The sequence below is a fragment of the Nelumbo nucifera genome, chromosome 4, assembly GCF_055504915.1.
Source record: "Nelumbo nucifera cultivar China Antique chromosome 4, China Antique-T2T, whole genome shotgun sequence".
In the NCBI taxonomy this organism is placed as follows: Eukaryota; Viridiplantae; Streptophyta; class Magnoliopsida; order Proteales; family Nelumbonaceae; genus Nelumbo; species Nelumbo nucifera.
Window position 1 is genome coordinate 53,732,144 of NC_142652.1, and position 24,584 is coordinate 53,756,727.

The window sequence follows — 24,584 nt, forward strand, 5'->3', positions numbered from 1 at the left end:
GCCCACAATGCCCGACGAATGCCAAAAGCCCGGTTCTTGCATCGTTGCCATTCCGTAATGACGATCGTGCCGCAAATGGTCCGAGTATCCGACGCGTTGTTTCCAGTTGTATCGCCGAAACAACAAATGGAATTTGCAAATACAAATCAAAATAAAATATTAATAAAATTGGGGTGCAACACGAGGACTTCCCAGGAGGTCACCCATACTAGTACTACTCTCGCCCAAGCACGCTTAAATTCGGAGTTCTAATGGGATCCGGTGCATTAGTGCTGGTATGATCGCACCCATTTAATTCATGCTCGCTTAAATCTTTATGCACTATTTTGCTCCCCTCCATTAATTGTTTTAGACTTGAAAAAACTGTGTATGCAGCCTTCCTCCCTTGGTAACCGTGCACAAGCTCCTACGTGAGCAGAGTGTTTGCTTTTCAGATCTGCCGCACCCTCGGATACATGCAATACTATCGCGGGGCCCACAATGCGCGACGAATGCCAAAAGCCCGGTTTTTGCAGGGTTCCCATTCAGTAATGACGATCGTGCCGCAAATGGTCCGAGTATCCGGCGCGTTGTTTGCGTTTCTCTCGCCGAAACGACAAATGGAATTTGCAAATATGATATCGAAATAAAATATTAATAAAATTGGTGTGCAACACGAGGACTTCCCAGGAGGTCACCCATTCTAGAACTACTCTCGCCCAAGCACACTTAACTTCGGAGTTCTGATGAGATCCGGTGCATTAGTGCGGGTATGATCGCACCCGTTTAATTCATGCTCGCTTAGATCTTTATGCACTATTTTGCTCCCCTCCATTAATTGTTTTAGATTTGAAAAAACTGTGTATGCAGCCTTCCTCCCTTGGTAACCGTGCACAAGCTCCTACGTGAACGGATTGTTTGCTTTTCAGATCTGCCGCACCACCGGATAAATGCAATACTATCGCGGGGCCCACAATGCACGACGAATGCCGAAAGCCCGGTTCCTGCATCGTTGCCATTCAGTAATGACGATCGTGCCGCAAATGGTCCGAGTATCCGACGCATTGTTTCCAGTTGTCTCCCAGAAACAACAAATGGAATTTGCAAATACAAATCAAAATAAAATATTAATAAAATTGGGGTGCAACACGAGGACCTCCCAGGAGGTCACCCATCCTAGTACTACTCTCGCCCAAGCACGCTTAACTTCGGAGTTTTGATGGGATCCGGTGCAGTAGTGCTGGTATGATCGCACCCATTTGATTTTTGCTCGCTTAGATCTTTATGCACTATCTTGCTCCCCTCCATTAATTGTTTTAGATTTGAAAAAACTGTGTATGCAGCCTTCCTCCCTTGGTAACCGTGCACAAGCTCCTACTTGAGCGGATTGTTTGTTTTTCAGATCTGCCGCACCACCGGATAAATGCAATACTATCGCGGGGCCCACAATGCACGACGAATGCCGAAATCCCGGTTCCTGCATCGTTGCCATTCAGTAATGACGATCGTGCCGCAAATGGTCCGAGTATCCGACGCATTGTTTCCAGTTGTCTCCCAGAAACAACAAATGGAATTTGCAAATACAAATCAAAATAAAATATTAATAAAATTGGGGTGCAACACGAGGACTTCCCAGGAGGTCACCCATGCTAGTACTACTCTCGCCCAAGCACGCTTAACTTCGAAGTTCTGATGGGATCCGGTGCACTAGTGCTTGTATGATCGCACCCGTTTAATTCATGCTCGCTTAGATTTTTATGCACTATCTTGCTCCCCTCCATTAATTGTTTTAGACTTGAAAAAACTGTGTATGCAGCCTTCCTCCCTTGGTAACCGTGCACAAGATCCTACGTGAGCAGTGTGTTTGCTTTTCAGATCTGCCGCACCCCCGGATAGATGCAATACTATCGCGGGGCCCACAATGCACGACGAATGCCAAAAGCCCGGTTTTTGCACGGTTCCCATTCAGTAATGACGATCGTGCCGCAAATGGTCCGAGTATCCGGCGCGTTGTTTGCGTTTGTCTCGCCGAAACGACAAATGGAATTTGGAAATACGATATCGAAATAAAATATTAATAAAATTGGGGTGCAACACGAGGACTTCCCAGGAGGTCACCCATCCTAGTACTACTCTCGCCCAAGCACACTTAACTTCGGATTTCTGATGGGATCCGGTGCATTAGTGCTGGTATGATAGCACCCGTTTAATTCATGCTCGCTTAGATCTTTATGCACTATCTTGCTCCCCTCCATTAATTGTTTTAGATTTGAAAAAAATGTGTATGCAGCCTTCCTCCCTTGGTAACCGTGCACAAGCTCCTACGTGAGCGGAGTATTTGCTTTTCAGATCTGCCGCCCCTCCGGATAGATGCAATACTATCGCGGGGCCCACAATGCACGAAAAATGCCGAAACTCCGGTTTTGGCATCGTTGCCATTCAGTAATGACGATCGTGCCGCAAATGGTCCGAGTATCCGACGCGTTGTTTCCATTTGTATCGCCTAAACAACAAATGGAATTTGCAAATACAAATCAAAATAAAATATTAATAAAATTGGGGTGCAACACGAGGACTTCCCAGGAGGTCACCCATTCTAGTACTACTCTCGCCCAAGCACACTTAACTTCGGAGTTCTGATGGGATCCGGTGCATTAGTGCTGGTATGATCGCACCAGTTTAATTCATGCTCGCTTAGATCTTTATGCACTATCTTGCTCCCCTCCATTAATTGTTTTAGATTTGAAAAAACTGTGTATGCAGCCTTCCTCCCTTGGAAACCGTGCACAAGCTCCTACGTGACCGGATTGTTTGCTTTTCAGATCTGCCGCACCACCGGATAAATGCAATACTATCGTGGGGCCCACAATGCACGACGAATGCCGAAAGCCCGGTTCCTGCATCGTTGCCATTCAGTAATGACGATCGTGCCGCAAATGGTCCGAGTATCCGAAACATTGTTTCCAGTTGTCTCCCAGAAACAACAAATGGAATTTGCAAATACAAATCAAAATAAAATATTAATAAAATTGGGGTGCAACACGAGGACTTCCCAGGAGGTCACCCATCCTACTACTACTCTCACCCAAGCACGCTTAACTTAGGAGTTTTGATGGGATCCGGTGCATTAGTGCTGGTATGATCGCACCCGTTTAATTCATGCTCGTTTAGATCTTTATGCACTATCTTGCTCCCCTCCATTAATTGTTTTAGACTTGAAAAAACTGTGTATGCAGCCTTCCTCCCTTGGTAACCGTGCACAAGATCCTACGTGAGCAGAGTGTTTTCTTTTCAGATCTGCCGCACCCCCGGATAGATGCAATACTATCGCGGGGCCCACAATGCACGACGAATGCCAAAAGCCCGGTTCTTGCATCGTTGCCATTCCGTAATGACGATCGTGCCGCAAATGGTCCGAGTATCCGACGCGTTGTTTCCAGTTCTATCGCCGAAACAACAAATGGAATTTGCAAATACAAATCAAAATAAAATATTAATAAAATTGGGGTGCAACACGAGGACTTCCCAGGAGGTCACCCATACTAGTACTACTCTCGCCCAAGCACGCTTAAATTCGGAGTTCTAATGGGATCCGGTGCATTAGTGCTGGTATGATCGCACCCATTTAATTCATGCTCGCTTAAATCTTTATGCACTATTTTGCTCCCCTCCATTAATTGTTTTAGACTTGAAAAAACTGTGTATGCAGCCTTCCTCCCTTGGTAACCGTGCACAAGCTCCTACGTGAGCAGAGTGTTTGCTTTTCAGATCTGCCGCACCCCCGGATAGATGCAATACTATCGCGGGGCCCACAATGCGCGACGAATGCCAAAAGCCCGGTTTTTGCAGGGTTCCCATTCAGTAATGACGATCGTGCCGCAAATGGTCCGAGTATCCGGCGCGTTGTTTGCGTTTCTCTCGCCGAAACGACAAATGGAATTTGCAAATATGATATCGAAATAAAATATTAATAAAATTGGTGTGCAAGACGAGGACTTCCCAGGAGGTCACCCATTCTAGAACTACTCTCGCCCAAGCACACTTAACTTCGGAGTTCTGATGAGATCCGGTGCATTAGTGCGGGTATGATCGCACCCGTTTAATTCATGCTCGCTTAGATCTTTATGCACTATTTTGCTCCCCTCCATTAATTGTTTTAGATTTGAAAAAACTGTGTATGCAGCCTTCCTCCCTTGGTAACCGTGCACAAGCTCCTACGTGAGCGGATTGCTTGCTTTTCAGATCTGCCGCACCACCGGATAAATGCAATACTATCGCGGGGCCCACAATGCACGACGAATGCCGAAAGCCCGGTTCCGGCATAGTTGCCATTCAGTAATGACGATCGTGCCGCAAATGGTCCGAGTATTCGACGCATTGTTTCCAATTGTCTCCCAGAAACAACAAATGGAATTTGCAAATACAAATCAAAATAAAATATTAATAAAATTGGGGTGCAACACGAGGACTTCCCAGGAGGTGACCCATCCTAGTACTACTCTCGCCCAAGCACGCTTAACTTCGGAGTTCTAATGGGATCCGGTGCATTAGTGCTAGTATGACCGCACCCGTTTAATTCATGCTCGCTTAAATCTTTATGCACTATCTTGCTCCCCTCCATTAATTGTTTTAGACTTGAAAAAACTGTGTATGCAGCCTTCCTCCCTTGGTAACCGTGCACAAGCTCCTACGTGAGCAGAGTGTTTGCTTTTCAGATCTGCCGCACCCCCGGATAGATGCAATACTATCGCGGGGCCCACAATGCACGACGAATGCCAAAAGCCCGGTTTTTGCACGGTTCCCATTCTGTAATGACGATCGTGCCGCAAATGGTCCGAGTATCCGGCGCGTTGTTTGCGTTTGTCTCGCCGAAACGACAAATGGAATTTGCAAATACGATATCGAAATAAAATATTAATAAAATTGGGGTGCAACACGAGGACTTCCCAGGAGGTCACCCATTCTAGTACTACGCTCGCCCAAGCACACTTAACTTCGGAGTTCTGACGGGATCCGGTGCATTAGTGCGGGTATGATCGCACCCGTTTAATTCATGCTCGCTTAGATCTTTATGCACTATTTTGCTCCCCTCCATTAATTGTTTTAGATTTGAGAAAACTGTGTATGCAGCCTTCCTCCCTTGGTAACCGTGCACAAGCTCCTACGTGAGCGGATTGCTTGCTTTTCAGATCTGCCGCACCACCGGATAAATGCAATACTATCGCGGGGCCCACAATGCACGACAAATGCCGAAAGCCCGGTTCCTGCATCGTTGCCATTCAGTAATGACGATCGTGCCGCATATGGTCTGAGTATCCGACGCATTGTTTCCAGTTGTCTCCCAGAAACAACAAATGGAATTTGCAAATACAAATCAAAATAAAATATTAATAAAATTGGGGTGCAACACGAGCACTTCCCAGGAGGTCACCCATCCTAGTACTACTCTCGCCCAAGCACACTTAACTTCGGAGTTCTGATGGGATCCGGTGCATTAGTGCTGGTATGATCGCACCCGTTTAATTCATGCTCGCTTAGATCGTTATGCACTATCTTGCTCCCCTCCATTAATTGTTTTAGACTTGAAAAAACTGTGTATGCAGCCTTCCTCCCTTGGAAACCGTGCACAAGCTCCTACGTGAGCAGAGTGTTTGCTTTTCAGATCTGCCGCACCCCCGGATAGATGCAATACTATCGCGGGGCCCACAATGCACGACGAATGCCAAAAGCCCGGTTCTTGCATCGTTGCCATTCAGTAATGACGATCGTGCCGCAAATGGTCCGAGTATCCGACGCGTTGTTTCCAGTTGTATCGCCGAAACAACAAATGGAATTTGCAAATACAAATCAAAATAAAATATTAATAAAATTGGGGTGCAACACGAGGACTTCCAAGGAGGTCACCCATTCTAGTACTACTCTCGCCCAAGCACACTTAACTTCGGAGTTTTGATGGGATCCGGTGCATTAGTGCAGGTATGATCGCACCCGTTTAATTCATGCTCGCTTAGATCTTTATGCACTATCTTGCTCCCCTCCATTAATTGTTTTAGATTTGAAAAAACAGTGTATGCAGCCTTCCTCCCTTGGTAACCGTGCACAAGCTCCTACGTGAGCGGATTGTTTTCTTTTCAGATCTGCCGCTCCACCGGATAAATGCAATACTATCGCGGGGCCCACAATGCACGACGAATGCCGAAAGCCCGGTTCCTGCATCGTTGCCATTCAGTAATGACGATCGTGCCGCAAATGGTCCGAGTATCCGACGCATTGTTTCCAGTTGTCTCCCAGAAACCACAAATGGAATTTGCAAATACAAATCAAAATAAAATATTAATAAAATTGGGGTGCAACACGAGGACTTCCCAGGAGGCCACCCATGCTAGTACTACTTTCGCCCAAGCACGCTTAACTTCGAAGTTCTGATGGTATCCGGTGCAGTAGTGCTGGTATGATCGCACCCGTTTAATTTTTACTCGCTTAGATCTTTATGCACTATCTTGCTCCCCTCCATTAATTGTTTTAGACTTGAAAAAACTGTGTATGCTGCCTTCCTCCCTTGGTAACCGTGCACAAGCTCCTACGTGAATAGAGTGTTTGCTTTTCAGATCTGCCGCACCCCCGGATAGATGCAATACTATCGCAGGGCCCACAATGCATGACGAATGCCAAAAGCCCGGTGATTGCATCGTTGCCATTCAGTAATGACGATCGTGCCGCAAATGCTCCGAATATCCGACGCGTTGTTTCCAGTTGTATCGCCGAAACAACAAATGGAATTTGCAAATACAAATCAAAATAAAATATTAATAAAATTGGGGTGCAACACGAAGACTTCCCAGGAGGTCACCCATTCTAGTACTACTCTCGCCCAAGCACGCTTAACTTCGAAGTTCTGATGGGATCCGGTGCATTAGTGCTGGTATGATCGCACCCGTTTAATTCATGCTCGCTTAGATCTTTATGCACTATCTTGCTCCCCTCCATTAATTGTTTTAGATTTGAAAAAACTGTGTATGCAGCCTTCCTCCCTTGGTAACCGTGCACAAGCTCCTACGTGAGCGGATTGTTTGCTTTTCAGATCTGCCGCACCACCGGATAAATGCAATACTATCGCGGGGCCCACAATGCAGGACGAATGCCGAAAGCCCGTTTCCTGCATCGTTGCCATTCAGTAATGACGATCGTGCCGCAAATGGTCCGAGTATCCGACGCATTGTTTCCAGTTGTCTCCCAGAAACAACAAATGGAATTTGCAAATACAAATCAAAATAAAATATTAATAAAATTGGGGTGCAACACGAGGACTTCCCAGGAGGTCACCCATGCTAGTACTACTCTCGCCCAAGCACGCTTAACTTCGAAGTTCTGATGGGATCCGGTGCACTAGTGCTTGTATGATCGCACCCGTTTAATTCATGCTCGCTTAGATTTTTATGCACTATTTTGCTCCCCTCCATTGATTGTTTTAGACTTGAAAAAACTGTGTATGCAGCCTTCCTCCCTTGGTAACCGTGCACAAGATCCTACGTGAGCAGTGTGTTTGCTTTTCAGATCTGCCGCACCCCCGGATAGATGCAATACTATCGCGGGGCCCACAATGCACGACGAATGCCAAAAGCCCGGTTTTTGCACGGTTCCCATTCAGTAATGACGATCGTGCCGCAAATGGTCCGAGTATCCGGCGCGTTGTTTGCGTTTGTCTCGCCGAAACGACAAATGGAATTTGGAAATACGATATCGAAATAAAATATTAATAAAATTGGGGTGCAACACGAGGACTTCCCAGGAGGTCACCCATCCTAGTACTACTCTCGCCCAAGCACACTTAACTTCGGATTTCTGATGGGATCCGGTGCATTAGTGCTGGTATGATAGCACCCGTTTAATTCATGATCGCTTAGATCTTTATGCACTATCTTGCTCCCCTCCAATAATTGTTTTAGATTTGAAAAAAATGTGTATGCAGCCTTCCTCCCTTGGTAACCGTGCACAAGCTCCTACGTGAGCGGAGTATTTGCTTTTCAGATCTGCCGCACCTCCGTATAGATGCAATACTATCGCGGGGCCCACAATGCACGAAAAATGCCGAAACTCCGGTTTTTGCATCGTTGCCATTCAGTAATGACGATCGTGCCGCAAATGGTCCGAGTATCCGACGCGTTGTTTCCATTTGTATCGCCGAAACAACAAATGGAATTTGCAAATACAAATCAAAATAAAATATTAATAAAATTGGGGTGCAACACGAGGACTTCCCAGGAGGTCACCCATTCTAGTACTACTCTCGCCCAAGCACACTTAACTTCGGAGTTCTGATGGGATCCGGTGCATTAGTGCTGGTATGATCGCACCCGTTTAATTCATGCTCGCTTAGATCTTTATGCACTATCTTGCTCCCCTCCATTAATTGTTTTAGATTTGAAAAAACTGTGTATGCAGCCTTCCTCCCTTGGAAACCGTGCACAAGCTCCTACGTGAGCGGATTATTTGCTTTTCAGATCTGCCGCACCACCGGATAAATGCAATACTATCGTGGGGCCCACAATGCACGACGAATGCCGAAAGCCCGGTTCCTGCATCGTTGCCATTCAGTAATGACGATCGTGCCGCAAATGGTCCGAGTATCCGAGACATTGTTTCCAGTTGTCTCCCAGAAACAACAAATGGAATTTGCAAATACAAATCAAAATAAAATATTAATAAAATTGGGGTGCAACACGAGGACTTCCCAGGAGGTCACCCATCCTACTACTACTCTCGCCCAAGCACGCTTAACTTAGGAGTTTTGATGGGATCCGGTGCATTAGTGCTGGTATGATCGCACCCGTTTAATTCATGCTCGTTTAGATCTTTATGCACTATCTTGCTCCCCTCCATTAATTGTTTTGGACTTGAAAAAACTGTGTATGCAGCCTTCCTCCCTTGGTAACCGTGCACAAGATCCTACGTGAGCAGAGTGTTTGCTTTTCAGATCTGCTGCACCCCCGGATAGATGCAATACTATCGCGGGGCCCACAATGCACGACGAATGCCAAAAGCCCGGTTCTTGCATCGTTGCCATTCCGTAATGACGATCGTGCCGCAAATGGTCCGAGTATCCGACGCGTTGTTTCCAGTTGTATCGCCGAAACAACAAATGGAATTTTCAAATACAAATCAAAATAAAATATTAATAAAATTGGGGTGCAACACGAGGACTTCCCAGGAGGTCACCCATACTAGTACTACTCTCGCCCAAGCACGCTTAAATTCGGAGTTCTAATGGGATCCGGTGCATTAGTGCTGGTATGATCGCACCCATTTAATTCATGCTCGCTTAAATCTTTATGCACTATTTTGCTCCCCTCCATTAATTGTTTTAGACTTGAAAAAACTGTGAATGCAGCCTTCCTCCCTTGGTAACCGTGCACAAGCTCCTACGTGAACAGAGTGTTTGCTTTTCAGATCTGCCGCACCCTCGGATACATGCAATACTATCGCGGGGCCCACAATGCGCGACGAATGCCAAAAGCCCGGTTTTTGCAGGGTTCCCATTCAGTAATGACGATCGTGCCGCAAATGGTCCGAGTATCCGGCGCGTTGTTTGCGTTTCTCTCGCCGAAACGACAAATGGAATTTGCAAATATGATATCGAAATAAAATATTAATAAAATTGGTGTGCAACACGAGGACTTCCCAGGAGGTCACCCATTCTAGAACTACTCTCGCCCAAGCACACTTAACTTCGGAGTTCTGATGAGATCCGGTGCATTAGTGCGGGTATGATCGCACCCGTTTAATTCATGCTCGCTTAGATCTTTATGCACTATTTTGCTCCCCTCCATTAATTGTTTTAGATTTGAAAAAACTGTGTATGCAGCCTTCCTCCCTTGGTAACCGTGCACAAGCTCCTACGTGAACGGATTGTTTGCTTTTCAGATCTGCCGCACCACCGGATAAATGCAATACTATCGCGGGGCCCACAATGCACGACGAATGCCGAAAGCCCGGTTCCTGCATCGTTGCCATTCAGTAATGACGATCGTGCCGCAAATGGTCCGAGTATCCGACGCATTGTTTCCAGTTGTCTCCCAGAAACAACAAATGGAATTTGCAAATACAAATCAAAATAAAATATTAATAAAATTGGGGTGCAACACGAGGACCTCCCAGGAGGTCACCCATCCTAGTACTACTCTCGCCCAAGCACGCTTAACTTCGGAGTTTTGATGGGATCCGGTGCAGTAGTGCTGGTATGATCGCACCCGTTTGATTTTTGCTCGCTTAGATCTTTATGCACTATCTTCCTACCCTCCATTAATTGTTTTAGACTTGAAAAAACTGTGTATGCAGCCTTTTTCCCTTGGTAACCGTGCATAAGCTCCTACGTGAGCAGAGTGTTTGCTTTTCAGAACTGCCGCACCCCCGGATAGATGCAATACTATCGCGGGGCCCACAATGCACGACGAATGCCAAAAGCCCGGTTCTTGCATCGTTGCCATTCCGTAATGACGATCGTGCCGCAAATGGTCCGAGTATCCGACGCGTTGTTTCCAGTTGTATCGCCGAAACAACAAATGGAATTTGCAAAAACAAATCAAAATAAAATATTAATAAAATTGGGGTGCAACACGAGGACTTCCAAGGAGGTCACCCATTCTAGTACTACTCTCGCCCAAGCACACTTAATTTCGGAGTTCTGATGGGATCCGGTGCATCAGTGCTGGTATGATCGCACCCGTTTAATTCATGCTCGCTTAGATCTTTATGCACTATCTTGCTCCCCTCCATTAATTGTTTTAGATTTGAAAAAACTGTGTATGCAGCCTTCCTCCCTTGGTAACCGTGCACAAGCTCCTACTTGAGCGGATTGTTTGTTTTTCAGATCTGCCGCACCACCGGATAAATGCAATACTATCGCGGGGCCCACAATGCACGACGAATGCCGAAATCCCGGTTCCTGCATCGTTGCCATTCAGTAATGACGACCGTGCCGCAAATGGTCCGAGTATCCGACGCATTGTTTCCAGTTGTCTCCCAGAAACAACAAATGGAATTTGCAAATACAAATCAAAATAAAATATTAATAAAATTGGGGTGCAACACGAGGACTTCCCAGGAGGTCACCCATGCTAGTACTACTCTCGCCCAAGCACGCTTAACTTCGAAGTTCTGATGGGATCCGGTGCACTAGTGCTTGTATGATCGCACCCGTTTAATTCATGCTCGCTTAGATTTTTATGCACTATCTTGCTCCCCTCCATTAATTGTTTTAGACTTGAAAAAACTGTGTATGCAGCCTTCCTCCCTTGGTAACCGTGCACAAGATCCTACGTGAGCAGTGTGTTTGCTTTTCAGATCTGCCGCACCCCCGGATAGATGCAATACTATCGCGGGGCCCACAATGCACGACGAATGCCAAAAGCCCGGTTTTTGCACGGTTCCCATTCAGTAATGACGATCGTGCCGCAAATGGTCCGAGTATCCGGCGCGTTGTTTGCGTTTGTCTCGCCGAAACGACAAATGGAATTTGGAAATACGATATCGAAATAAAATATTAATAAAATTGGGGTGCAACACGAGGACTTCCCAGGAGGTCACCCATCCTAGTACTACTCACGCCCAAGCACACTTAACTTCGGATTTCTGATGGGATCCGGTGCATTAGTGCTGGTATGATAGCACCCGTTTAATTCATGCTCGCTTAGATCTTTATGCACTATCTTGCTCCCCTCCATTAATTGTTTTAGATTTGAAAAAAATGTGTATGCAGCCTTCCTCCCTTGGTAACCGTGCACAAGCTCCTACGTGAGCGGAGTATTTGCTTTTCAGATCTGCCGCCCCTCCGGATAGATGCAATACTATCGCGGGGCCCACAATGCACGAAAAATGCCGAAACTCCGGTTTTGGCATCGTTGCCATTCAGTAATGACGATCGTGCCGCAAATGGTCCGAGTATCCGACGCGTTGTTTCCATTTGTATCGCCTAAACAACAAATGGAATTTGCAAATACAAATCAAAATAAAATATTAATAAAATTGGGGTGCAACACGAGGACTTCCCAGGAGGTCACCCATTCTAGTACTACTCTCGCCCAAGCACACTTAACTTCGGAGTTCTGATGGGATCCGGTGCATTAGTGCTGGTATGATCGCACCAGTTTAATTCATGCTCGCTTAGATCTTTATGCACTATCTTGCTCCCCTCCATTAATTGTTTTAGATTTGAAAAAACTGTGTATGCAGCCTTCCTCCCTTGGAAACCGTGCACAAGCTCCTACGTGACCGGATTGTTTGCTTTTCAGATCTGCCGCACCACCGGATAAATGCAATACTATCGTGGGGCCCACAATGCACGACGAATGCCGAAAGCCCGGTTCCTGCATCGTTGCCATTCAGTAATGACGATCGTGCCGCAAATGGTCCGAGTATCCGAGACATTGTTTCCAGTTGTCTCCCAGAAACAACAAATGGAATTTGCAAATACAAATCAAAATAAAATATTAATAAAATTGGGGTGCAACACGAGGACTTCCCAGGAGGTCACCCATCCTACTACTACTCTCACCCAAGCACGCTTAACTTAGGAGTTTTGATGGGATCCGGTGCATTAGTGCTGGTATGATCGCACCCGTTTAATTCATGCTCGTTTAGATCTTTATGCACTATCTTGCTCCCCTCCATTAATTGTTTTAGACTTGAAAAAACTGTGTATGCAGCCTTCCTCCCTTGGTAACCGTGCACAAGATCCTACGTGAGCAGAGTGTTTGCTTTTCAGATCTGCCGCACCCCCGGATAGATGCAATACTATCGCGGGGCCCACAATGCACGACGAATGCCAAAAGCCCGGTTCTTGCATCGTTGCCATTCCGTAATGACGATCGTGCCGCAAATGGTCCGAGTATCCGACGCGTTGTTTCCAGTTCTATCGCCGAAACAACAAATGGAATTTGCAAATACAAATCAAAATAAAATATTAATAAAATTGGGGTGCAACACGAGGACTTCCCAGGAGGTCACCCATACTAGTACTACTCTCGCCCAAGCACGCTTAAATTCGGAGTTCTAATGGGATCCGGTGCATTAGTGCTGGTATGATCGCACCCATTTAATTCATGCTCGCTTAAATCTTTATGCACTATTTTGCTCCCCTCCATTAATTGTTTTAGACTTGAAAAAACTGTGTATGCAGCCTTCCTCCCTTGGTAACCGTGCACAAGCTCCTACGTGAGCAGAGTGTTTGCTTTTCAGATCTGCCGCACCCCCGGATAGATGCAATACTATCGCGGGGCCCACAATGCGCGACGAATGCCAAAAGCCCGGTTTTTGCAGGGTTCCCATTCAGTAATGACGATCGTGCCGCAAATGGTCCGAGTATCCGGCGCGTTGTTTGCGTTTCTCTCGCCGAAACGACAAATGGAATTTGCAAATATGATATCGAAATAAAATATTGATAAAATTGGTGTGCAAGACGAGGACTTCCCAGGAGGTCACCCATTCTAGAACTACTCTCGCCCAAGCACACTTAACTTCGGAGTTCTGATGAGATCCGGTGCATTAGTGCGGGTATGATCGCACCCGTTTAATTCATGCTCGCTTAGATCTTTATGCACTATTTTGCTCCCCTCCATTAATTGTTTTAGATTTGAAAAAACTGTGTATGCAGCCTTCCTCCCTTGGTAACCGTGCACAAGCTCCTACGTGAGCGGATTGCTTGCTTTTCAGATCTGCCGCACCACCGGATAAATGCAATACTATCGCGGGGCCCACAATGCACGACGAATGCCGAAAGCCCGGTTCCGGCATAGTTGCCATTCAGTAATGACGATCGTGCCGCAAATGGTCCGAGTATTCGACGCATTGTTTCCAATTGTCTCCCAGAAACAACAAATGGAATTTGCAAATACAAATCAAAATAAAATATTAATAAAATTGGGGTGCAACACGAGGACTTCCCAGGAGGTGACCCATCCTAGTACTACTCTCGCCCAAGCACGCTTAACTTCGGAGTTCTAATGGGATCCGGTGCATTAGTGCTAGTATGACCGCACCCGTTTAATTCATGCTCGCTTAAATCTTTATGCACTATCTTGCTCCCCTCCATTAATTGTTTTAGACTTGAAAAAACTGTGTATGCAGCCTTCCTCCCTTGGTAACCGTGCACAAGCTCCTACGTGAGCAGAGTGTTTGCTTTTCAGATCTGCCGCACCCCCGGATAGATGCAATACTATCGCGGGGCCCACAATGCACGACGAATGCCAAAAGCCCGGTTTTTGCACGGTTCCCATTCTGTAATGACGATCGTGCCGCAAATGGTCCGAGTATCCGGCGCGTTGTTTGCGTTTGTCTCGCCGAAACGACAAATGGAATTTGCAAATACGATATCGAAATAAAATATTAATAAAATTGGGGTGCAACACGAGGACTTCCCAGGAGGTCACCCATTCTAGTACTACGCTCGCCCAAGCACACTTAACTTCGGAGTTCTGACGGGATCCGGTGCATTAGTGCGGGTATGATCGCACCCGTTTAATTCATGCTCGCTTAGATCTTTATGCACTATTTTGCTCCCCTCCATTAATTGTTTTAGATTTGAGAAAACTGTGTATGCAGCCTTCCTCCCTTGGTAACCGTGCACAAGCTCCTACTTGAGCGGATTGCTTGCTTTTCAGATCTGCCGCACCACCGGATAAATGCAATACTATCGCGGGGCCCACAATGCACGACAAATGCCGAAAGCCCGGTTCCTGCATCGTTGCCATTCAGTAATGACGATCGTGCCGCATATGGTCTGAGTATCCGACGCATTGTTTCCAGTTGTCTCCCAGAAACAACAAATGGAATTTGCAAATACAAATCAAAATAAAATATTAATAAAATTGGGGTGCAACACGAGCACTTCCCAGGAGGTCACCCATCCTAGTACTACTCTCGCCCAAGCACACTTAACTTCGGAGTTCTGATGGGATCCGGTGCATTAGTGCTGGTATGATCGCACCCGTTTAATTCATGCTCGCTTAGATTGTTATGCACTATCTTGCTCCCCTCCATTAATTGTTTTAGACTTGAAAAAACTGTGTATGCAGCCTTCCTCCCTTGGAAACCGTGCACAAGCTCCTACGTGAGCAGAGTGTTTGCTTTTCAGATCTGCCGCACCCCCGGATAGATGCAATACTATCGCGGGGCCCACAATGCACGACGAATGCCAAAAGCCCGGTTCTTGCATCGTTGCCATTCAGTAATGACGATCGTGCCGCAAATGGTCCGAGTATCCGACGCGTTGTTTCCAGTTGTATCGCCGAAACAACAAATGGAATTTGCAAATACAAATCAAAATAAAATATTAATAAAATTGGGGTGCAACACGAGGACTTCCAAGGAGGTCACCCATTCTACTACTACTCTCGCCCAAGCACACTTAACTTCGGAGTTCTGATGGGATCCGGTGAATTAGTGCAGGTATGATCGCACCCGTTTAATTCATGCTCGCTTAGATCTTTATGCACTATCTTGCTCCCCTCCATAAATTGTTTTAGATTTGAAAAAACAGTGTATGCAGCCTTCCTCCCTTGGTAACCGTGCACAAGCTCCTACGTGAGCGGATTGTTTGTTTTTCAGATCTGCCGCACCACCGGATAAATGCAATACTATCGCGGGGCCCACAATGCACGACGAATGCCGAAATCACGGTTCCTGCATCGTTGCCATTCAGTAATGACGATCGTGCCGCAAATGGTCCGAGTATCCGACGCATTGTTTCCAGTTGTCTCCCAGAAACAACAAATGGAATTTGCAAATACAAATCAAAATAAAATATTAATAAAATTGGGGTGCAACACGAGGACTTCCCAGGAGGTCACCCATGCTAGTACTACTCTCGCCCAAGCACGCTTAACTTCGAAGTTCTGATGGGATCCGGTGCACTAGTGCTTGTATGATCGCACCCGTTTAATTCATGCTCGCTTAGATTTTTATGCACTATCTTGCTCCCCTCCATTAATTGTTTTAGACTTGAAAAAACTGTGTATGCAGCCTTCCTCCCTTGGTAACCGTGCACAAGATCCTACGTGAGCAGTGTGTTTGCTTTTCAGATCTACCGCACCCCCGGATAGATGCAATACTATCGCGGGGCCCACAATGCACGACGAATGCCAAAAGCCCGGTTTTTGCACGGTTCCCATTCAGTAATGACGATCGTGCCGCAAATGGTCCGAGTATCCGGCGCGTTGTTTGCGTTTGTCTCGCCGAAACGACAAATGGAATTTGGAAATACGATATCGAAATAAAATATTAATAAAATTGGGGTGCAACACGAGGACTTCCCAGGAGGTCACCCATCCTAGTACTACTCTCGCCCAAGCACACTTAACTTCGGATTTCTGATGGGATCTGGTGCATTAGTGCTGGTATGATAGCACCCGTTTAATTCATGCTCGCTTAGATCTTTATGCACTATCTTGCTCCCCTCCATTAATTGTTTTAGATTTGAAAAAAATGTGTATGCAGCCTTCCTCCCTTGGTAACCGTGCACAAGGTCCTACGTGAGCGGAGTATTTGCTTTTCAGATCTGCCGCACCTCCGGATAGATGCAATACTATCGCGGGGCCCACATTGCACGAAAAATGCCGAAACTCCGGTTTTTGCATCGTTGCCATTCAGTAATGACGATCGTGCCGCAAATGGTCCGAGTATCCGACGCGTTGTTTCCATTTGTATCGCCGAAACAACAAATGGAATTTGCAAATACAAATCAAAATAAAATATTAATAAAATTGGGGTGCAACACGAGGACTTCCCAGGAGGTCACCCATTCTAGTACTACTCTCGCCCAAGCACACTTAACTTCGGAGTTCTGATGGGATCCGGTGCATTAGTGCTGGTATGATCGCACCCGTTTAATTCATGCTCGCTTAGATCTTTATGCACTATCTTGCTCCCCTCCATTAATTGTTTTAGATTTGAAAAAACTGTTTATGCAGCCTTCCTCCCTTGGAAACCGTGCACAAGCTCCTACGTGAGCGGATTGTTTGCTTTTCAGATCTGCCGCACCTCCGGATAGATGCAATACTATCGCGGGGCCCACAATGCACGAAAAATGCCGAAACTCCGGTTTTTGCATCGTTGCCATTCAGTAATGACGATCGTGCCGCAAATGGTCCGAGTATCCGACGCATTGTTTCCAGTTGTCTCCCAGAAACAACAAATGGAATTTGCAAATACAAATCAAAATAAAATATTAATAAAATTGGGGTGCAACACGAGGACCTCCCAGGAGGTCACCCATCCTAGTACTACTCTCGCCCAAGCACGCTTAACTTCGGAGTTTTGATGGGATCCGGTGCAGTAGGGCTGGTATGATCGCACCCGTTTAATTTTTGCTCGCATAGATCTTTATGCACTATCTTCCTACCCTCCATTAATTGTTTTAGACTTGAAAAAACTGTGTATGCAGCCTTCTTCCCTTGGTAACCGTGCATAAGCTCCTACGTGAGCAGAGTGTTTGCTTTTCAGAACTGCCGCACCCCCGGATAGATGCAATACTATCGCGGGGCCCACAATGCACGACGAATGCCAAAAGCCCGGTTCTTGCATCGTTGCCATTCAGTAATGACGATCGTGCCGCAAATGGTCCGAGTATCCGACGCGTTGTTTCCAGTTGTATCGCCGAAACAACAAATGGAATTTGCAAATACAAATCAAAATAAAATATTAATAAAATTGGGGTGCAACACGAGGACTTCCAAGGAGGTCACCCATTCTAGTACTACTCTCGCCCAAGCACACTTAACTTCGGAGTTCTGATGGGATCCGGTGCATTAGTGCAGGTATGATCGCACCCGTTTAATTCATGCTCGCTTCGATCTTTATGAACTATCTTGCTCCCCTCCATTAATTGTTTTAGATTTGAAAAAACAGTGTATGCAGCCTTCCTCCCTTGGTAACCGTGCACAAGCTCCTACGTGAGCAGAGTGTTTGCTTTTCAGATCTGCCGCACCCCCGGATAGATGCAATACTATCGCGGGGCCCACAATGCGCGACGAATGCCAAAAGCCCGGTTTTTGCAGGGTTCCCATTCAGTAATGACGATCGTGCCGCAAATGGTCCGAGTATCCGGCGCGTTGTTTGCGTTTGTCTCGCCGAAACGACAAATGGAATTTGCAAATATGATATCGAAATAAAATATTAATAAAATTGGTGTGCAACACGAGGACTTCCCAGGAGGTCACCCATTCTAGAACTACTCTCGCCCAAGCACACTTAACTTCGGAGTTCTGATGAGATCCGGTGCATTAGTGCGGGTATGATCGCACCCATTTCATTCATGCTCGCTTAGATCTTTATGCACTATTTTGCTCCCCTCCATTAATTGTTTTAGATTTGAAAAAACTGTGTATGCAGCCTTCCTCCCTTGGTAACCGTGCACAAGCTCCTACGTGAGCGGATTGCTTGCTTTTCAGATCTGCCGCACCACCGGATAAATGCAATACTATCGCGGGGCCCACAATGCACGACGAATGCCGAAAGCCCGGTTCCTGCATAGTTGCCATTCAGTAATGACGATGGTGCCGCAAATGGTCCGAGTATTCGACGCATTGTTTCCAATTGTCTCCCAGAAACAACAAATGGAATTTGCAAATACAAATCAAAATAAAATATTAATAAAATTGGGGTGCAACACGAGGACTTCCCAGGAGGTGACCCATCCTAGTACTACTCTCGCCCAAGCACGCTTAACTTCGGAGTTCTAATGGGATCCGGTGCATTAGTGCTAGTATGACCGCACCCGTTTAATTCATGCTCGCTTAAATCTTTATGCACTATCTTGCTCCCCTCCATTAATTGTTTTAGACTTGAAAAAACTGTGTATGCAGCCTTCCTCCCTTGGTAACCGTGCACAAGCTCCTACGTGAGCAGAGTGTTTGCTTTTCAGATCTGCCGCACCCCCGGATAGATGCAATACTATCGCGGGGCCCACAATGCACGACGAATGCCAAAAGCCCGGTTTTTGCACGGTTCCCATTCTGTAATGACGATCGTGCCGCAAATGGTCCGAGTATCCGGCGCGTTGTTTGCGTTTGTCTCGCCGAAACGACAAATGGAATTTGCAAATACGATATCGAAATAAAATATTAATAAAATTGGGGTGCAACACGAGGACTTCCCAGGAGGTCACCCATTCTAGTACTACTCTCGCCCAAGCACACTTAACTTCGGAGTTCTGATGGGATCCGGTGCATTAGTGCGGGTATGATCGCACCCGTTTAATTCATGCTCGCTTAGATCTTTATGCACTATTTTGCTCCCCTCCATTAATTGTTTTAGATTTGAGAAAACTGTGTATGCAGCCTTCCTCCCTTGGTAACCGTGCACAAGCTCCTACGTGAGCGGATTGCTTGCTTTTCAGATCTGCCGCACCACCGGATAAATGCAATACTATCGCGGGGCCCACAATGCACGACAAATGCCGAAAGCCCGGTTCCTACATCGTTGCCATTCAGTAATGACGATCGTGCCGCATATGGTCTGAGTATCCGACGCATTGTTTCCAGTTGTCTCCCAGAAACAACAAATGGAATTTGCAAATACAAATCAAAATAAAATATTAATAAAATTGGGGTGCAACACGAGCACTTCCCAGGAGGTCACCCATCCTAGTACTACTCTCGCCCAAGCACACTTAACTTCGGAGTTCTGATGGGATCCGGTGCATTAGTGCTGGTATGATCGCACCCGTTTAATTCATGCTCGCTTAGATCGTTATGCACTATCTTGCTCCCCTCCATTAATTGTTTTAGACTTGAAAAAACTGTGTATGCAGCCTTCCTCCCTTGGAAACCGTGCACAAGCTCCTACGTGAGCAGAGTGTTTGCTTTTCATATCTGCCGCACCCCCGGATAGATGCAATACTATCGCGGGGCCCACAATGCACGACGAATGCCAAAAGCCCGGTTCTTGCATCGTTGCCATTCAGTAATGACGATCGTGCCGCAAATGGTCCGAGTATCCGACGCGTTGTTTCCAGTTGTATCGCCGAAACAACAAATGGAATTTGCAAATACAAATCAAAATAAAATATTAATAAAATTGGGGTGCAACACGAGGACTTCCAAGGAGGTCACCCATTCTAGTACTACTCTCGCCCAAGCACACTTAACTTCGGAGTTCTGATGGGATCCGGTGCATTAGTGCAGGTATGATCGCACCCGTTTAATTCATGCTCGCTTCGATCTTTATGCACTATCTTGCTCCCCTCCATTAATTGTTTTAGATTTGAAAAAACAGTGTATGCAGCCTTCCTCCCTTGGTAACCGTGCACAAGCTCCTACGTGAGCGGATTGTTTTCTTTTCAGATCTGCCGCTCCACCGGATAAATGCAATACTATCGCGGGGCCCACAATGCACGACGAATGCCGAAAGCCCGGTTCCTGCATCGTTGCCATTCAGTAATGACGATCGTGCCGCAAATGGTCCGAGTATCCGACGCATTGTTTCCAGTTGTCTCCCAGAAACCACAAATGGAATTTGCAAATACAAATCAAAATAAAATATTAATAAAATTGGGGTGCAACACGAGGACTTCCCAGGAGGCCACCCATGCTAGTACTTCTTTCGCCCAAGCACGCTTAACTTCGAAGTTCTGATGGTATCCGGTGCAGTAGTGCTGGTATGATCGCACCCGTTTAATTTTTACTCGCTTAGATCTTTATGCACTATCTTGCTCCCCTCCATTAATTGTTTTAGACTTGAAAAAACTGTGTATGCTGCCTTCCTCCCTTGGTAACCGTGCACAAGCTCCTACGTGAATAGAGTGTTTGCTTTTCAGATCTGCCGCACCCCCGGATAGATGCAATACTATCGCAGGGCCCACAATGCATGACGAATGCCAAAAGCCCGGTGATTGCATCGTTGCCATTCAGTAATGACGATCGTGCCGCAAATGCTCCGAATATCCGACGCGTTGTTTCCAGTTGTATCGCCGAAACAACAAATGGAATTTGCAAATACAAATCAAAATAAAATATTAATAAAATTGGGGTGCAACACGAAGACTTCCCAGGAGGTCACCCATTCTAGTACTACTCTCGCCCAAGCACGCTTAACTTCGAAGTTCTGATGGGATCCGGTGCATTAGTGCTGGTATGATCGCACCCGTTTAATTCATGCTCGCTTAGATCTTTATGCACTATCTTGCTCCCCTCCATTAATTGTTTTAGATTTGAAAAAACTGTGTATGCAGCCTTCCTCCCTTGGTTACCGTGCACAAGCTCCTACGTGAGCGGATTGTTTGCTTTTCAGATCTGCCGCACCACCGGATAAATGCAATACTATCGCGGGGCCCACAATGCAGGACGAATGCCGAAAGCCCGTTTCCTGCATCGTTGCCATTCAGTAATGACGATCGTGCCGCAAATGGTCCGAGTATCCGACGCATTGTTTCCAGTTGTCTCCCAGAAACAACAAATGGAATTTGCAAATACAAATCAAAATAAAATATTAATAAAATTGGGGTGCAACACGAGGACTTCCCAGGAGGTCACCGATCCTATTACTACTCTCGCCCAAGCACGATTAACTTCGGAGTTTTGAAGGGATCCGGTGCATTAGTGCTGGTATGATCGCACCCGTTTAATTCATGCTCGCTTAGATCTTTATGCACTATCTTGCTACCCTCCATTAATTGTTTTAGACTTGAAAAAACTGTGTATGCAGCCTTCCTCCCTTGGTAACCGTGCACAAGCTCCTACGTGAGCAGAGTGTTTGCTTTTCAGATCTGCCGCACCCCCGGATAGATGCAATACTATCGCGGGGCCCACAATGCACGACGAATGCCAAAAGCCCGGTTCTTGCATCGTTGCCATTCCGTAATGACGATCGTGCCGCAAATGGTCCGAGTATCCGACGCGTTGTTTCCAGTTGTATCGCCGAAACAACAAATGGAATTTGCAAATACAAATCAAAATAAAATATTAATAAAATTGGGGTGCAACACGAGGACTTCCAAGGAGGTCGGTCACCCATTCTAGTACTACTCTCGCCCAAGCACACTTAACTTCGGAGTTCTGATGGGATCCGGTGCATTAGTGCTGGTATGATCGCACCCGTTTAATTCATGCTCGCTTAGATCTTTATGCACTATTTTGCTCCCCCCCATTAATTGTTTTAGATTTGAAAAAACTGTGTATGCAGCCTTCCTCCCTTGGTAACCGTGCACAAGCTCCTACGTGAGCGGATTGTTTGCTTTTCAGACCTGCCGCACCACCGGATAAATGCAATACTATCGTGGGGCCCACAATGCACGACGAATGCCGAAGGCCCGGTTCCTGCATCGTTGCCATTCAGTAATGACGATCGTGCCGCAAATGGTCCGAGTATCCGACGCATTGTTTCCAGTTGTCTCCCAGAAACAACAAATGGAATTTGCAAATACAAATCAAAATAAAATATTAATAAAATTGGGGTGCAACACGAGGACCTCCCAGGAGGTCACCCATCCTAGTACAACTCTCGCCCAAGCACGCTTAACTTCGGAGTTTTGATGGGATCCGGTGCAGTAGTGCTGGTATGATCGCACCCGTTTAATTTTTGCTCGCATAGATCTTTATGCACTATCTTCCTACCCTCCATTAATTGTTTTAGACTTGAAAAAACTGTGTATGCAGCCTTCTTCCCTTGGTAACCGTGCATAAGCTCCTACGTGAGCAGAGTGTTTGCTTTTCAGAACTGCCGCACCCCCGGATAGATGCAATACTATCGCGGGGCCCACAATGCACGACGAATGCCAAAAGCCCGGTTCTTGCATCGTTGCCATTCCGTAATGACGATCGTGCCGCAAATGGTCCGAGTATCCGACGCGTTGTTTCCAGTTGTATCGCCGAAACAACAAATGGAATTTGCAAATACAAATCAAAATAAAATATTAATAAAATTGGGGTGCAACACGAGGACTTCCAAGGAGGTCACCCATTCTAGTACTACTCTCGCCCAAGCACACTTAACTTTGGAGTTCTGATGGGATCCGGTGCATTAGTGCTGGTATGATCGCACCCGTTTAATTCATGCTCGCTTAGATCATTATGCACTATCTTGCACCCCCCCATTAATTGTTTTAGATTTGAAAAAACTGTGTATGCAGCCTTCCTCCCTTGGTAACCGTGCACAAGCTCCTACGTGAGCGGATTGTTTGCTTTTCAGATCTGCCGCACCACCGGATAAATGCAATACTATCGCGGGGCCCACAATGCACGACGAATGCCGAAAGCCCGGTTCCTGCATCGTTGCCATTCAGTAATGACGATCGTGCCGCAAATGGTCCGAGTATCCGACGCATTGTTTCCAGTTGTCTCCCAGAAACAACAAATGGAATTTGCAAATACAAATCAAAATAAAATATTAATAAAATTGGGGTGCAACACGAGGACCTCCCAGGAGGTCACCCATCCTAGTACTACTCTCGCCCAAGCACGCTTAACTTCGGAGTTTTGATGGGATCCGGTGCAGTAGTGCTGGTATGATCGCACCCGTTTAATTTTTGCTCGCTTAGATCTTTATGCACTATCTTCCTACGCTCCATTAATTGTTTTAGACTTGAAAAAACTGTGTATGCAGCCTTCCTCCCTTGGTAACCGTGCACAAACTCCTACGTGAGCAGAGTGTTTGCTTTTCAGATCTGCCGCACCCCCGGATAGATGCAATACTATCGCGGGGCCCACAATGCACGACGAATGCTAAAAGCCCGGTTCTTGCATCGTTGCCATTCCGTAATGACGATCGTGCCGCAAATGGTCCGAGTATCCGACGCGTTGTTTCCAGTTGTATCGCCGAAACAACAAATGGAATTTGCAAATACAAATCAAAATAAAATATTAATAAAATTGGGGTGCAACACGAGGACTTCCAAGGAGGTCACCCATTCTAGTACTACTCTCGCCCAAGCACACTTAACTTCGGAGTTCTGATGGGATCCGGTGCATTAGTGCTGGTATGATCGCACCCGTTTAATTCATGCTCGCTTAGATCTTTATGCACTATCTTGCTCCCCTCCATTAATTGTTTTAGATTTGAAAAAACTGTGTATGCAGCCTTCCTCCCTTGGTAACCGTGCACAAGCTCCTACTTGAGCGGATTGTTTGTTTTTCAGATCTGCCGCACCAGCGGATAAATGCAATACTATCGCGGGGCCCACAATGCACGACGAATGCCGAAATCCCGGTTCCTGCATCGTTGCCATTCAGTAATGACGATCGTGCCGCAAATGGTCCGAGTATCCGACGCATTGTTTCCAGTTGTCTCCCAGAAACAACAAATGGAATTTGCAAATACAAATCAAAATAAAATATTAATAAAATTGGGGTGCAACACGAGGACTTCCCAGGAGGTCACCCATGCTAGTACTACTCTCGCCCAAGCACGCTTAACTTCGAAGTTTTGATGGGATCCGGTGCAGTAGTGCTGGTATGATCGCACCCGTTTAATTTTTGCTCGCTTAGATCTTTATGCACTATCTTCCTACCCTCCATTAATTGTTTTAGACTTGAAAAAACTGTGTATGCAGCCTTCTTCCCTTGGTAACCGTGCACAAGCTCCTACGTGAGCAGAGTGTTTGCTTTTCAGAACTGCCGCAC

General features: G+C 46.3%; 44 non-coding genes and 8 pseudogenes across 44 annotated transcripts; all 52 read right to left on the bottom strand.

Annotated features, from left to right (window-relative positions):
- Window positions 1-170: 170 nt before the first annotated feature.
- Window positions 171-289, bottom strand: LOC148799900 (5S ribosomal RNA). Its single transcript, XR_016075097.1, has one exon. It is a non-coding gene; the product is annotated as a 5S ribosomal RNA (ribosomal RNA).
- Window positions 290-644: 355 nt separating this feature from the next.
- Window positions 645-763, bottom strand: LOC148799901 (5S ribosomal RNA). The gene has a single exon (XR_016070489.1). It is a non-coding gene; the product is annotated as a 5S ribosomal RNA (ribosomal RNA).
- A 354-nt stretch (window positions 764-1,117) lies between these two features.
- LOC148799902 (5S ribosomal RNA) lies at window positions 1,118-1,236 on the bottom strand. The gene has a single exon (XR_016075257.1). It is a non-coding gene; the product is annotated as a 5S ribosomal RNA (ribosomal RNA).
- A 354-nt stretch (window positions 1,237-1,590) lies between these two features.
- LOC148799903 (5S ribosomal RNA) lies at window positions 1,591-1,709 on the bottom strand. The gene has a single exon (XR_016070598.1). It is a non-coding gene; the product is annotated as a 5S ribosomal RNA (ribosomal RNA).
- Window positions 1,710-2,064: 355 nt separating this feature from the next.
- LOC148799904 (5S ribosomal RNA) lies at window positions 2,065-2,183 on the bottom strand. The gene has a single exon (XR_016069021.1). It is a non-coding gene; the product is annotated as a 5S ribosomal RNA (ribosomal RNA).
- Window positions 2,184-2,537: 354 nt separating this feature from the next.
- LOC148799905 (5S ribosomal RNA) lies at window positions 2,538-2,656 on the bottom strand. Its single transcript, XR_016073208.1, has one exon. It is a non-coding gene; the product is annotated as a 5S ribosomal RNA (ribosomal RNA).
- A 354-nt stretch (window positions 2,657-3,010) lies between these two features.
- On the bottom strand, window positions 3,011-3,129 carry LOC148799906 (5S ribosomal RNA; annotated as a pseudogene).
- A 354-nt stretch (window positions 3,130-3,483) lies between these two features.
- Window positions 3,484-3,602, bottom strand: LOC148799907 (5S ribosomal RNA). Its single transcript, XR_016075098.1, has one exon. It is a non-coding gene; the product is annotated as a 5S ribosomal RNA (ribosomal RNA).
- A 355-nt stretch (window positions 3,603-3,957) lies between these two features.
- Window positions 3,958-4,076, bottom strand: LOC148799908 (5S ribosomal RNA; annotated as a pseudogene).
- Window positions 4,077-4,430: 354 nt separating this feature from the next.
- LOC148799909 (5S ribosomal RNA) lies at window positions 4,431-4,549 on the bottom strand. Its single transcript, XR_016074395.1, has one exon. It is a non-coding gene; the product is annotated as a 5S ribosomal RNA (ribosomal RNA).
- Window positions 4,550-4,904: 355 nt separating this feature from the next.
- LOC148799910 (5S ribosomal RNA) lies at window positions 4,905-5,023 on the bottom strand. Its single transcript, XR_016074982.1, has one exon. It is a non-coding gene; the product is annotated as a 5S ribosomal RNA (ribosomal RNA).
- A 354-nt stretch (window positions 5,024-5,377) lies between these two features.
- LOC148799911 (5S ribosomal RNA) lies at window positions 5,378-5,496 on the bottom strand. The gene has a single exon (XR_016071508.1). It is a non-coding gene; the product is annotated as a 5S ribosomal RNA (ribosomal RNA).
- A 354-nt stretch (window positions 5,497-5,850) lies between these two features.
- On the bottom strand, window positions 5,851-5,969 carry LOC148799912 (5S ribosomal RNA). The gene has a single exon (XR_016070374.1). It is a non-coding gene; the product is annotated as a 5S ribosomal RNA (ribosomal RNA).
- Window positions 5,970-6,323: 354 nt separating this feature from the next.
- On the bottom strand, window positions 6,324-6,442 carry LOC148799913 (5S ribosomal RNA; annotated as a pseudogene).
- Window positions 6,443-6,796: 354 nt separating this feature from the next.
- Window positions 6,797-6,915, bottom strand: LOC148799914 (5S ribosomal RNA). The gene has a single exon (XR_016074425.1). It is a non-coding gene; the product is annotated as a 5S ribosomal RNA (ribosomal RNA).
- Window positions 6,916-7,269: 354 nt separating this feature from the next.
- On the bottom strand, window positions 7,270-7,388 carry LOC148799915 (5S ribosomal RNA). The gene has a single exon (XR_016070599.1). It is a non-coding gene; the product is annotated as a 5S ribosomal RNA (ribosomal RNA).
- Window positions 7,389-7,743: 355 nt separating this feature from the next.
- On the bottom strand, window positions 7,744-7,862 carry LOC148799916 (5S ribosomal RNA). The gene has a single exon (XR_016069022.1). It is a non-coding gene; the product is annotated as a 5S ribosomal RNA (ribosomal RNA).
- Window positions 7,863-8,216: 354 nt separating this feature from the next.
- On the bottom strand, window positions 8,217-8,335 carry LOC148799917 (5S ribosomal RNA). Its single transcript, XR_016071646.1, has one exon. It is a non-coding gene; the product is annotated as a 5S ribosomal RNA (ribosomal RNA).
- A 354-nt stretch (window positions 8,336-8,689) lies between these two features.
- LOC148799918 (5S ribosomal RNA) lies at window positions 8,690-8,808 on the bottom strand. The gene has a single exon (XR_016070362.1). It is a non-coding gene; the product is annotated as a 5S ribosomal RNA (ribosomal RNA).
- Window positions 8,809-9,162: 354 nt separating this feature from the next.
- LOC148799919 (5S ribosomal RNA) lies at window positions 9,163-9,281 on the bottom strand. Its single transcript, XR_016075100.1, has one exon. It is a non-coding gene; the product is annotated as a 5S ribosomal RNA (ribosomal RNA).
- Window positions 9,282-9,636: 355 nt separating this feature from the next.
- LOC148799920 (5S ribosomal RNA) lies at window positions 9,637-9,755 on the bottom strand. Its single transcript, XR_016070490.1, has one exon. It is a non-coding gene; the product is annotated as a 5S ribosomal RNA (ribosomal RNA).
- A 354-nt stretch (window positions 9,756-10,109) lies between these two features.
- LOC148799921 (5S ribosomal RNA) lies at window positions 10,110-10,228 on the bottom strand. Its single transcript, XR_016075258.1, has one exon. It is a non-coding gene; the product is annotated as a 5S ribosomal RNA (ribosomal RNA).
- A 354-nt stretch (window positions 10,229-10,582) lies between these two features.
- Window positions 10,583-10,701, bottom strand: LOC148799922 (5S ribosomal RNA). The gene has a single exon (XR_016069330.1). It is a non-coding gene; the product is annotated as a 5S ribosomal RNA (ribosomal RNA).
- A 354-nt stretch (window positions 10,702-11,055) lies between these two features.
- On the bottom strand, window positions 11,056-11,174 carry LOC148799923 (5S ribosomal RNA). Its single transcript, XR_016070600.1, has one exon. It is a non-coding gene; the product is annotated as a 5S ribosomal RNA (ribosomal RNA).
- A 355-nt stretch (window positions 11,175-11,529) lies between these two features.
- LOC148799924 (5S ribosomal RNA) lies at window positions 11,530-11,648 on the bottom strand. Its single transcript, XR_016069059.1, has one exon. It is a non-coding gene; the product is annotated as a 5S ribosomal RNA (ribosomal RNA).
- Window positions 11,649-12,002: 354 nt separating this feature from the next.
- Window positions 12,003-12,121, bottom strand: LOC148799925 (5S ribosomal RNA). Its single transcript, XR_016073209.1, has one exon. It is a non-coding gene; the product is annotated as a 5S ribosomal RNA (ribosomal RNA).
- A 354-nt stretch (window positions 12,122-12,475) lies between these two features.
- On the bottom strand, window positions 12,476-12,594 carry LOC148799926 (5S ribosomal RNA; annotated as a pseudogene).
- A 354-nt stretch (window positions 12,595-12,948) lies between these two features.
- Window positions 12,949-13,067, bottom strand: LOC148799927 (5S ribosomal RNA). The gene has a single exon (XR_016075101.1). It is a non-coding gene; the product is annotated as a 5S ribosomal RNA (ribosomal RNA).
- Window positions 13,068-13,422: 355 nt separating this feature from the next.
- Window positions 13,423-13,541, bottom strand: LOC148799928 (5S ribosomal RNA; annotated as a pseudogene).
- Window positions 13,542-13,895: 354 nt separating this feature from the next.
- On the bottom strand, window positions 13,896-14,014 carry LOC148799929 (5S ribosomal RNA). Its single transcript, XR_016074396.1, has one exon. It is a non-coding gene; the product is annotated as a 5S ribosomal RNA (ribosomal RNA).
- A 355-nt stretch (window positions 14,015-14,369) lies between these two features.
- Window positions 14,370-14,488, bottom strand: LOC148799930 (5S ribosomal RNA). Its single transcript, XR_016074983.1, has one exon. It is a non-coding gene; the product is annotated as a 5S ribosomal RNA (ribosomal RNA).
- Window positions 14,489-14,842: 354 nt separating this feature from the next.
- LOC148799931 (5S ribosomal RNA) lies at window positions 14,843-14,961 on the bottom strand. The gene has a single exon (XR_016071509.1). It is a non-coding gene; the product is annotated as a 5S ribosomal RNA (ribosomal RNA).
- Window positions 14,962-15,315: 354 nt separating this feature from the next.
- LOC148799932 (5S ribosomal RNA) lies at window positions 15,316-15,434 on the bottom strand. Its single transcript, XR_016069776.1, has one exon. It is a non-coding gene; the product is annotated as a 5S ribosomal RNA (ribosomal RNA).
- Window positions 15,435-15,788: 354 nt separating this feature from the next.
- Window positions 15,789-15,907, bottom strand: LOC148799933 (5S ribosomal RNA). The gene has a single exon (XR_016070601.1). It is a non-coding gene; the product is annotated as a 5S ribosomal RNA (ribosomal RNA).
- Window positions 15,908-16,262: 355 nt separating this feature from the next.
- LOC148799934 (5S ribosomal RNA) lies at window positions 16,263-16,381 on the bottom strand. The gene has a single exon (XR_016070635.1). It is a non-coding gene; the product is annotated as a 5S ribosomal RNA (ribosomal RNA).
- Window positions 16,382-16,735: 354 nt separating this feature from the next.
- LOC148799935 (5S ribosomal RNA) lies at window positions 16,736-16,854 on the bottom strand. The gene has a single exon (XR_016071647.1). It is a non-coding gene; the product is annotated as a 5S ribosomal RNA (ribosomal RNA).
- Window positions 16,855-17,208: 354 nt separating this feature from the next.
- On the bottom strand, window positions 17,209-17,327 carry LOC148799936 (5S ribosomal RNA). The gene has a single exon (XR_016070121.1). It is a non-coding gene; the product is annotated as a 5S ribosomal RNA (ribosomal RNA).
- Window positions 17,328-17,681: 354 nt separating this feature from the next.
- Window positions 17,682-17,800, bottom strand: LOC148799937 (5S ribosomal RNA). Its single transcript, XR_016074776.1, has one exon. It is a non-coding gene; the product is annotated as a 5S ribosomal RNA (ribosomal RNA).
- Window positions 17,801-18,155: 355 nt separating this feature from the next.
- On the bottom strand, window positions 18,156-18,274 carry LOC148799938 (5S ribosomal RNA). The gene has a single exon (XR_016070491.1). It is a non-coding gene; the product is annotated as a 5S ribosomal RNA (ribosomal RNA).
- A 354-nt stretch (window positions 18,275-18,628) lies between these two features.
- Window positions 18,629-18,747, bottom strand: LOC148799939 (5S ribosomal RNA). The gene has a single exon (XR_016074397.1). It is a non-coding gene; the product is annotated as a 5S ribosomal RNA (ribosomal RNA).
- Window positions 18,748-19,102: 355 nt separating this feature from the next.
- LOC148799940 (5S ribosomal RNA) lies at window positions 19,103-19,221 on the bottom strand. Its single transcript, XR_016072562.1, has one exon. It is a non-coding gene; the product is annotated as a 5S ribosomal RNA (ribosomal RNA).
- Window positions 19,222-19,575: 354 nt separating this feature from the next.
- LOC148799941 (5S ribosomal RNA) lies at window positions 19,576-19,694 on the bottom strand. Its single transcript, XR_016071511.1, has one exon. It is a non-coding gene; the product is annotated as a 5S ribosomal RNA (ribosomal RNA).
- A 354-nt stretch (window positions 19,695-20,048) lies between these two features.
- Window positions 20,049-20,167, bottom strand: LOC148799942 (5S ribosomal RNA). Its single transcript, XR_016074777.1, has one exon. It is a non-coding gene; the product is annotated as a 5S ribosomal RNA (ribosomal RNA).
- A 354-nt stretch (window positions 20,168-20,521) lies between these two features.
- On the bottom strand, window positions 20,522-20,640 carry LOC148799943 (5S ribosomal RNA; annotated as a pseudogene).
- Window positions 20,641-20,994: 354 nt separating this feature from the next.
- Window positions 20,995-21,113, bottom strand: LOC148799944 (5S ribosomal RNA). The gene has a single exon (XR_016074426.1). It is a non-coding gene; the product is annotated as a 5S ribosomal RNA (ribosomal RNA).
- Window positions 21,114-21,467: 354 nt separating this feature from the next.
- On the bottom strand, window positions 21,468-21,586 carry LOC148799945 (5S ribosomal RNA; annotated as a pseudogene).
- A 354-nt stretch (window positions 21,587-21,940) lies between these two features.
- On the bottom strand, window positions 21,941-22,063 carry LOC148799946 (5S ribosomal RNA; annotated as a pseudogene).
- Window positions 22,064-22,417: 354 nt separating this feature from the next.
- LOC148799947 (5S ribosomal RNA) lies at window positions 22,418-22,536 on the bottom strand. The gene has a single exon (XR_016069506.1). It is a non-coding gene; the product is annotated as a 5S ribosomal RNA (ribosomal RNA).
- Window positions 22,537-22,890: 354 nt separating this feature from the next.
- LOC148799948 (5S ribosomal RNA) lies at window positions 22,891-23,009 on the bottom strand. The gene has a single exon (XR_016069214.1). It is a non-coding gene; the product is annotated as a 5S ribosomal RNA (ribosomal RNA).
- Window positions 23,010-23,363: 354 nt separating this feature from the next.
- Window positions 23,364-23,482, bottom strand: LOC148799949 (5S ribosomal RNA). The gene has a single exon (XR_016075259.1). It is a non-coding gene; the product is annotated as a 5S ribosomal RNA (ribosomal RNA).
- Window positions 23,483-23,836: 354 nt separating this feature from the next.
- Window positions 23,837-23,955, bottom strand: LOC148799950 (5S ribosomal RNA). Its single transcript, XR_016073565.1, has one exon. It is a non-coding gene; the product is annotated as a 5S ribosomal RNA (ribosomal RNA).
- A 354-nt stretch (window positions 23,956-24,309) lies between these two features.
- Window positions 24,310-24,428, bottom strand: LOC148799951 (5S ribosomal RNA). The gene has a single exon (XR_016070463.1). It is a non-coding gene; the product is annotated as a 5S ribosomal RNA (ribosomal RNA).
- Window positions 24,429-24,584: the final 156 nt, after the last annotated feature.